General features: G+C 44.0%; 1 long non-coding RNA gene across 1 annotated transcript; it reads right to left on the minus strand.

Annotated features, from left to right (window-relative positions):
* Window positions 1-284: 284 nt before the first annotated feature.
* LOC123000989 (uncharacterized) lies at window positions 285-9595 on the minus strand. Its single transcript, XR_006409424.3, has 3 exons — window positions 9473-9595; window positions 3376-3600; window positions 285-1027 (listed from the first exon to the last, which is right to left on the minus strand). It is a non-coding gene; the product is annotated as an uncharacterized LOC123000989 (long non-coding RNA).
* Window positions 9596-10366: the final 771 nt, after the last annotated feature.

Below are 10366 nucleotides of genomic sequence, written 5' to 3' on the forward strand. Positions count from 1 at the left end.
TGGCCATCGCTGAGTCTAACGGTCTTTCTGGGTTTCTGATTTGATCAGATGCTCCATTCAGAGACCTTACCCTTTACTGAGCACACCCTTTATATTCCCACCTCCAAGCCTTGCTTAGATGTCTGTGCCCTGCCTAGAATGCCTCCTTCTCTGTTCTTTCCAAAGACTATCCTTCAAGGCTCTCTTCCTCCAGGAAGCCCTCCTTGACTCTCTTGGCATGAAGTGATCTTTCTCTTACACTAGCAGTAGTGCTTGAATACTTATTATGTGCCAAGAACCATGCTTAGCAATTTACATCCTTTATTACACTTAATCCTTACAACGGCCCTGTGAAACATGGGTCATTGTCATCGGCAGTTTACAGAAAAGGAAACTGAGGCACCATCAAGATAATAAAGCTAATCATGTACCAGAAGCTGGACTAACATCTTTCATGGATTGCCTGAATTATCCACACAACAACCCTATGAAGTCAGCCCTGTTATTATAATTCCCACTTAACTGATAAGAAAACTGAGGCTCCGAGAGATGAACTTGTCCAAGTTCCCAAGGAGATGAGGAGCTGTTTCCAGGATCAAAGCCAGTACTCTGTCTCTAGAGCCCCACTGGCTTCCCTGTGAGGTGAGTGAGGACTTACATTGGGTCAGTCAGCCCCCAGCGCAGCATACCGAGCGCGCCCGCAGACCTCCCTGGGCTAGCCAGTCTTCTGTGGTCCTGATGGTCCACTCAAGCACCCGTTTGGCTCTTTCTGTTGTCATTAAATAGCCCGTCTGCTCCCACATTTTACTCTAGCTGGATTGCAGGTGACTTCTGGATAGAGAAAATGCCTTGGAGATCTCAGGGCCCAATCAACTGCCGCCAACGCATAGCTGCTTACGACCTATTGGTTAATTGATTGGTGAATGAGACAACTCAGCGATGGAAATAAATCTTGCATCTTCTTGAGTCCGGAGAAGTCTGTGGAAGGCAGCAATCCAAAGCTACACAGCAGAAGAAGCGGTGGTAGATCCCATCGACTTTTCATATCCTGTGAGTAGATCCCAGAATAAAAATATTCAGTTATTGTGATATCTCAATTTTCAAAAATCTTGATATTTATATTTCCTTTGAAGGTGGGTTGCCTCCTTTGAATTCCACCCTGGTCCCTAGAACACCACCAAATAGTTCCTCTCTAAATATTGCTGCTCAGTTGGTACATAAGGACAGATTATACCTGAACACTGAGGAACATCTTTTGGTCTCTGGATTCTTGTTATTAGAGCCTAAATCCCACTGATTTTCCACGGGACCTGATATCTTTATGTGAATTTCCTCTTTCACTAACATAAAGACATACTCCCTGAGAACAGACTGTAAAGGTTTGAAACAGCTTTCTATGAGAGGAAAAAATATATATATATATATATTATTGCCAGACTTTATTTTTCCAGCTCCTACATGAGGAGGTTAGATGTTTCCTGTAGCGTTCCTTCTCCAGAACCAGCTTTAAGCCACCGTGTTGTCGCCCCCTACTGGTGACAGATGGAGGGTGACTTGCTCTGTAAGGTTAGAGCTGGGAGCTTCTTGCCTTGAAAACGGCCCGATGACTTTGCAGCTAAAAACATTTTGCTTTTAATAGCAAATCTGCCAACCAGAGGCAAAGGAGTTTCTCTCACTTAAACAAAAAGCTTTCCCCCATTCTCAGAGCCCTCCAGCACTAGCTGCATAATGACTCCTACTTTCAGTTGATCATGATCATATCCTAAATTCTCATTGCTCAGAGCTCCTTCTGAGGAATTCCATTTTGTTCATCTTTGTTTCCTCTGTGTCTAGCACAGCACCTGACACATAGAAGTACTCAATAAAAGTTTATCACATACATATGCGCATAAACGAATGAAAGCACGAAAGGAAGGGAGGGAAGGAGGGAGGAAGGAGGGAAGGGCACTGTCTAAGCCTCTCAGCTCATGGTGAGCTGCAGAGAGCCACATTTGGTTTACAGAATCATTTAGTCATCAACTTCAGCTTCAGAATTTTCATCAGCAGATTCTAAAATTGGGGTGAAATCCCTGTTTTTCCTTCCTCCCTTTCTCCTGTAGCTGAGCAGAATGAAAAGCTTGGTGGTGTTTAAATTGTGGTCATTAGGCTCTCAGGTTCACAGGCTGTACTTTCCACTTTTTTTCCTTGAGGTTTTCAGTAACTGCACAGCAGCTGAGGCATTTTCTCTGTTCCAGAAGGAGACTAGCCTTGCATAGCTGGGGTGGACATTTGTAGGTCAGGTTGTCCAGCATCAGTCCTCTGTCTATTAGGGGACGGCCTGCTAGAGCAGCCTGCGAGGTGCAGAGCCCTGCCTTCTCCTGGTCCCTGGCAGCCATTGTCCTAGTATATGGCTCAAGATCAGCCAACTGATCACTCTTGCCCTTGATTGGACTCCTGAAGGGATGGTGGAAAAGTGAATGGTCCTTAAAATTCTTTTAGTAGCAGCTATTGTGGGGAGCAGAGGGGTAACTTTGGCTGGAGAGGTCGTATCTGCATCAGAAGGCAGTGAAAGAGCCACAGCTCTTGATAAACAGTGGGGGGTGGGGTTCTGGCTTCTTGGCCCTCTGGAGCTGTCTTGCTTCTAGCCTCTATTCCAAGCATGGTCCCCCAGATTTTCTGGGAATTCTGTGAGCCCACATAGTCTTGCAATTGATTCTTCTTTTGACTCAATGAAACGAGAGTCAGTTGCTGTTAGTCAGTTCTGTTAAAATTTCAACTAATACAATAGTAATCAAAAGGAAAAGAGAAATCAAAAGAGAGAAGGAGAAAAAGAAAAAGGAAGGAAGTCAGTCTTCTGATCCACAGATGGGTGTCCGGCACGTGCACAATGCATAGTAAGCACTCAATAAAGTTGAATGCAAGGAAAGTCCCTGTATAAAAAGTTAATGTAGCAGAAGATGCTTGTTTGGTAGTTTCCTAACCTGATCTCCATCTCAGCTCTAGGGGTCCTTTAGGGATCAGGTAAACTCAAGTCAGTAATTATCTATTCCTTGCTACCCAAAGTGTGTGGTCCACAGACCAACAGGCACCACCTGGGAACTGGGAGAAATGCAGAACCTGCCTCTCCCCAGACCTACTGAGTCAGAATCCACACTGTAAGGAAGTCCCCAATGATTCATATTCACAGTACAATTTGAGAAGCACGGATCTGAGATCATGCTTCAGTTACCCTCTCAAATCTCAGATTTCTCATCTATATAATGAGAATAACAATAAGACTTAACCCATGCATAGGGTAGGAGCATATGAAATTGTTGATATTTAACCATTTTGACCTAAAGAAATGACAATTCCATATGGTGCAATCTAATACTCTGTTCTTAGGATTAAATAATATTACACATAGAAAGTGCTTACCACAGTACTGGATACAAGATCAGTAAATATGTCTCCAGCCTAAGTTCTAGCAGCATTTTTTCAATTCAGGACATTGGAAGTAAACTCCAACGATTCTTGGATGAAAGGAGATAAGGTGAAGGGCGACTGGGTGGCTCAGTCAGTTAAGCGTCCTACTCTTGATCTCAGCTCAGGTCTTGATCTCAGGGTCATGAGTTTAAATCCCGCATAGGGCTCCACGCTCCCCTTTTTAAAAAGTGTAAGAAGAAGGAGATAAGGTGATGAGTTAATTGACATCGGGAGAAAGCAAATGATTATTTAAATTCAACAATACTTCTCATGCACCTGCTCTGTGCCAGCCACTCTGCTGCTCCGTTCACTGAGGAGAGCCCAACGGCCAAGTCTGGGAAAGATATCAGCCACATATTTAGCTCTATTACATGCAACAGTGGAAAGTCCCTTACATAAATTCTCTCATTTCATTCTCACAGAACCACGAGGTGGGAATTAGCTCCACGTATAAATGAGAACTAAGGTTGAGAGTTTAACAAGTGTCCAAGGCCAACAGCTAGTAGATGATAAAACTGCCTTCCCTTTCCTGTCTGGCCTTCCCACCCGCCTCCTGGTGCTGGGATCACCTCCTAAATAAACTGTCTACATTTTCCTGCTGTTGGAGTTGGCCTCTGGGAAAACGCCAATCAAGCCCGACTGCACACAGCTCACATCCCTGCCCTTGGGGGCACACTCACACAGCAATCACTTGCTGTGCTTTCAAATCATTATTCTCTGATTACTTACTCACCAGTCGTTAAGCGGGCCTTGCAATTTCCTACGGATAAATATTATGAACAAATACGGATTTCCTATGAATAAATACTATTTATAGAAACAACTTAATGACGAGGTCTGAAGCAGAATCAATATTCAGGAAACTTTGTCAAAAATTTCCCCCTTTCACAATTTCTGATTCTCTCTTCAGTTTTCTTTGCTGCCTTCCTGAAGTGGACTTCTTAAGGAGGCACTTTAAAGGATTTTTAAATTTAGATGATAAAATAAGTCATAAGTTCCCAGTAAATAGCGCTAAGCATTCAAAGGTTTTCAGAACCTCATTAAATTACGACTAATGGTGACTTTCACAAAAACTCAATGGTGATTGGCAGGGGATAGCAAGGAGCATTTTTCATTCCCAATGATAGATGTCATCTGCCTTGGTAGAAGCAGACGCAACTTTATTTTGCTAATTTTGTCCCTTGTGTAGATCAGCGTCCTGGCTGGCCGCTGGCTGGCCTGCTCCTTGAATCCGCTCCATTTGCCTGCACGGTGCTCTGCCTTCCCTTTGGTGTCCTTAGGTCTGGCATGAAGAGACCCTGGTTGGCAGGAGCTTTGGGGCTCTAGGGCCAGATGCCAACGCATGTCAGGGAGACGTAGGACATGGCTTCAGGGTCTGCCTTTCTCTCCACCTCACCCCTACCCCTTCTCCAGACCCTGGATGGGAGCTATACTGCTGTCAGAACAATCTGGCAAGAACCATAATGATGGCAAGAATCCCAGGACGTGAACACAGGGATTCAGAGCAAGCATGCATGTGGGAGCTCTGGCCTGAGGTGGGGGCCTCAAGAACCTTCTGGGCAGCTTCCTGACTTTTTTTTCTTGACAACTGAGAGAAGTGGGTGAAACACTGACTTGAATTTGACCTGACAACGATGGCGTGTTCACTATGCCCTTAGCACCGTATGCAAACCCCACATGCGGAGATGATGTTAAAGATGCAGAAGATGTGTCCTATTTGAGGGATTAATCGGCTTCTTACCAGGGAAATGATTTACACACATTAAACAATTAATTAACAGCCTGAATCTGAGTCAGGTGTAGTACAGACCTTTCATTCAATTTTTTTGGTCCAATTTTTAGAGGGGAAGGGGCAGTAGGGAGAGAAGAGGAACTAACTTGCATTAAGCATCTACTGCCTACTATATAACTTACATTCAGCTCCTTGTTTAATCTCCCAACCACCTTATGAGGTAGATTATGACTATTATCATTATTACTATTCTTGGGTGTACAATTTACAATGAGGAAGCCAGAGACTCAGAAGGAGCAATTTGCTCACATAGTTATGGAGGGGGCAGAACTGGGATTTGAGCCCATGTCTGTCAAATTCTGACTCTTGGGTTCTTTAATATTACATCAATCCAGAGCGATACTGTGCTTGTTTGGATTAATGTAGTGAAAGAAGACTTCAAGGATGATGAGGGACTTAAACTGAATGTGAGTGCCAAATAGAGAGGAAGAGAGGAAGAGGGAAGTCCTTCTGAATGTGGGAAACAATATGAAAGGCAATGTGTCATGGCAGGCCAGCACCTAGAAGAGGTCCTGGTACATGGAGGACTGTAGGATGGGTGGATGGACAGATGAGTGAGTAAGTGGATGGATGGATGGATGGATGGATGGATGGATGGATGGATGGATGAATGGACGGATGGACAGATGGATGGATGGGTGGACGGATGGATGGGTGAGTGGATAGGTAGGTGGGGAGTTGGATGAGTGGATGAACAGGTAGGTGGGCAGGTGGATGGATAAAGGAAAGGACAGTGGGAGGGATGGGCAGACAGGCAGGTGAAGGAATGGATGGATAGATGTCACTGCATACATGGCATGATAGCCACTTACAAACCATGAATACAAAAATGGGAGTGATTCTTAATAAGCATATCAATATCTTAGCTTGAAAACCAATGCTGTCCCTCAAATGTGTCACCTCAAAGAGTCTGTGGACATATTTTCTGGAGGGTTTCACTTGTCTTTAGAGTTAAGATGGTGCAGTAGTTAAGATTAAAGACTTTGGCTTGAACTTGCATTTCACCATTTCCTAGCTGTGTGACTTGGGGTAATTTTCTTAACCTCTCTGGGCCTTGGTTTCTTCATCTGTATAATCTGTTAAAGACTTTGGCTTGAACTTGCATTTCACCATTTCCTAGCTGTATGACTTGGGGTGATTTTCTTAACCTCTCTGGGCCTTGGTTTCTTCATCTGTATAAGGATAATACCTTATAGCATTCTCCAGAGGAATAAATGCACCAATGCATATATAGCTCTTAACACAGTGTCTGGCATTTAATAAATGATAAGTAAATGTTAAAAATGAATAAATACCCCAAGGCTGATTAATATGGGAAATTTTTGTGGCCAGGAGCCTACCTAATAAGCTAAACCGACCATTTGTTAAACCATTTTCAGGGAGACAGAAGTAGTCTAGATTAAAGTATGCTAATTAAGGCTTCTAAACAAACACATGACAGGCCAGAAAACAAAATCTCAACCCACTCAGCTTCTAAAATCCAAACACAGCTCAGCAGTGCAGGGGCTTCACGCTCAGAGACTTCAAAGGTACAGCCATTTTGAAATCTGAAGGTACCCATTGTTTACTTTCATGGCAAATCTGTGGCTTACGAGTAGGAAAGGATCACATCTCTCCACACAGCCCAGCGGCCGTGGCAGCTAGAGGGAGGTCACAGTGTGGAGCCACAACAGAATTGCCCAAAGCACAGGACAAGGACATGGCCATGGACAGAAAAAGGCTTGTACAGCTGGAAGCTTGTAAAACTTGGGGGTGGGGGGCTTCTTCAAGAAAAACAGGAAGAAACTGTATTACAATTACACATTTTACAAAAGCACATGACTCTGTGAGCACATGGTGAGGGTCCTTCTCAGGGCCTTGTGGGGAGCCAGGGCAAGTGAAGGAGTCTGAAGCTTAAGCTCCATTAGCCTTGTGGTGCCACTTCCTCCGGCTGTAGGAGGTGTGCCCCACCTCCAAGCAGGACTGTGTTTGCCCTCAGCAAGTATTACCTAGTTTGGATATAGACCTCCAGAACCTCAGAACTGAAATACACCTCAGAAAGTAGGTATCTAGCCCATTCATTTTACATACGGGGTGACAAAAGTGAAGTGTTTTGGTCGAGGTCACCCAGACTAGAATAATTAGAATCTAACAGTCAAATGAGTTCCATGAGACAGACTACACCTTGGAAAATTAAGAATGCCGATCTGTTACCCTTTTATAAATGGATGTTTTCCACATAAATGAGTACCCATTTTTTTACAAAAGGGAGAAACACAAAATTATATAATCTACAAGGTATGTGGGCAGTTGAGCATAGCTGTTAATGATATTTTCTAAGACTGTGGTGGGGAATGCTTCTTAAGTTGCTTTGGAATTGTCTACCATGATTGAACCATTCATGTGCTCAAGGACTATGAAGCGCTACCTTAATTTGGGAGCCCCTGAAAGAGAGCCTAGGACAAGGATTTTGAAGCAGGAAGTGTATTTGGGAGGTGAGAAAGAGAGCAGGAGGCAGTGAGGGAAGTGGGGAGGAAGACAGAGAAGGAGGAATCACTAATAGAGGGTGTGAGCTAGTTTCTTCTGTGGGCAGCTATGGTCCAGTTCTGCTGGAAACTCCCTGAGGAATTGTGAAGAATACACCTCAGGATAGTCCCACTGGAGGATGCGAGGCCATTTTTTTTTTTTAATTTTTTTTCTTTTTTTAAATAATCTCTTAAGCCTCAACATGGGGCTTGAATTTCCAACCCCGAGATCAAGAGTTGCATGCTCTACAGACTGAGTCAGTCAGGCGCCCCAGAATATCAAAGGCCTTTTATCCATCAATTTCCACTCCCTGTGTTGAATGTAGCCCCAGAAGCATGACTTTCCTAGCTCTTTTGGACTCTGTCTGTGCCTTTTTCTTTTTCCTCTCATCTCTTCTCCTTTCTTCTCCCTTCCTTTTCTTTCCATCACTTCCCTACCCCTCCCTTTCCTTCCCTTTTTTCCCTTCCTTTCTCTTCCCTTCTCTGTTCTTTGCAAAAGCCCTAAGAACAGCTCAGTAATCAGCTTTGCCCACCACAGAAGTGCCCACCATAGCTACAGCTGAAATCAGAAGCAAGCTAAGGAGATGTGATATGGGGCACTGGAAGTGTTTCTATACATATCAACTATGTGCCAGGAGCCAATGTACGTCTAACCCAATATTTGTTTTTAACTGGGTTGATCTATCCACATGCTTCAAAGAGACATGAACATACCATGCCTCTCAAAGCCATGAGTCAGTCATTTAATAAATGTTTCACCCATGCCCACCATGGCCCCGGTATTGTTTTAGGAACTGGATATAGAGTAGTGAACAAGACAGATCTTGTTTCTTTCTCCTGAAGTTGATACCCTGATAAGGGGAAGTCAATAAAGAAAGAAATGAATAAAAAAAAGATAGTAAAATTCTTTGCTAGTAACAAATGCTATCCATGCTGACAACTGCAATATGGTAATGGGATAGTAACTAGCTACTTCAGAGTGACTGGCCACGGAAAGCTTCTCTGAGGTGGCAGCATTTGCCTCAAGAGAATATTGGCAGGGGGGGCTGGAGATGGAGGGGATATTGGAAAGAGGAAACAGCTAGTGCAAAGAGTCAGTCCAAAAGGAAATTAGACATGTGAGGAATCCAGAGAGGACAGGGTGGAGGGTTGAAGGGGCCGACAGGGGAGACCATGTGGCTTTATGGGGTAGGGCTAGAAGTCTGGAGTTTATTCTAAGTATGTCATGATACCTTTAGAGGGTTTTAAACAGAGGAGTGATGTGTGGTGACTTTGTTCTTAAGAGTTCACTTTGACTGCTGTGTGGAGAACCAGGCAGAGGCAGAAGCAGGAGCAGCACTGTGGAACGGAAGCCACCGCGGTACTCTGGGGCGCAGGCTCGGGCTGTGCTGGTACTCGTGGAGAAGAGAAAAGTGCAGAGTTCAGCATGTGTTTCTGAGACCAAGTTGATGGTACTCTTAGCTGCACTGGAGAGAAAGAACTGAAGGATAATGGTATTTGGCTTGGGCATATGGATGCCCGGGGATGATTTATTGAGATGGGAAAAACCAAGTGCACCAGTCTGGGTTCTCCAGAGAAAGAGAATCAACAGGAGATACATACAGAGAGAGAGAGGGAGAGAGAGAGAGAGAGAGAGAGAGAGAGAGGGAGAGAAATGACAGATAGGCAGATAGAAATAGATAGACATAGATACAGATGTATAAATATACATAGAGAGAGAGATAGAGCAATTCACTATAAGGAATTGGCTCACATGATTATGGAGGCTGAGAAGTCCAATATCTGCTGTTGGCAAGCTGGGGACCCAGGAGAGCTGATGGTGGAGTTCTAGTCCGAGTCCAAGTCCAAAGGAAGAAAAGACTGATGTCCCTGTTGGAAGACAGTCAAGCAGAAAGAAAGAATTCTCTCTCTCTCTTTTTTTTTTCCAGGATAAATACTTTTATATATTGAGGGAAAATAAGCCACATATTTTGAAGATGAATCCACTGAGAAAATAACACTAACCTTTAGAAAGGGGATTTCTGGGTCACCTGGGTGGCTCAGATGGTTTAGTGTCTGCCTTCGGCTCAGGTCATGATCCCAGGGTCCTGGGATTGAGCCCCACATTGGACTCCCTGCTCAGTGGGGAGCCTGCTTCTCCCTCTCTCTTCTACTGTTCCCCCTGCTGTTCTCCCTTACTCTCTCTATCAAATAAATACATAAAACCTTAAAAAAAATAAAAATAAAAAGGGGATTTCTATAACCAATGAATTATTTAAATTTGTTGTTGTTGCTTAATGTATGGAGAGCTAGCATTGTTTCTTGCATCAGGTCAATGTCTTAGACGATCTGTTCAAGGCAGATCACTTGGTCCTGATAAAGCCGATACTGTTCTCATCCTGATGGAAACACTGGCGGCACACACTGAGGCCATGTTTCTGGATCTGACCATGACAGTTTGGGCAGGAATATCAAGAAAAAGAGCTGCAGCAACATTCTCACAGATGAGTCCAGGACACCTGTGGGTGACAGCATCTTGCTTTCAGGGGTGCAACAAGAGAAAGAATTCTTTCTTACCCAGACTTTTATTCTATTCAGGCCTTCAGGAGACTGGATGAGGGCCACCCACATTGGACAGGGCCATCTGCTTTATTCAGTCCACTGATTA

The sequence above is a fragment of the Ursus arctos genome, unplaced genomic scaffold (assembly GCF_023065955.2).
Source record: "Ursus arctos isolate Adak ecotype North America unplaced genomic scaffold, UrsArc2.0 scaffold_12, whole genome shotgun sequence".
In the NCBI taxonomy this organism is placed as follows: domain Eukaryota; kingdom Metazoa; phylum Chordata; class Mammalia; order Carnivora; family Ursidae; genus Ursus; species Ursus arctos.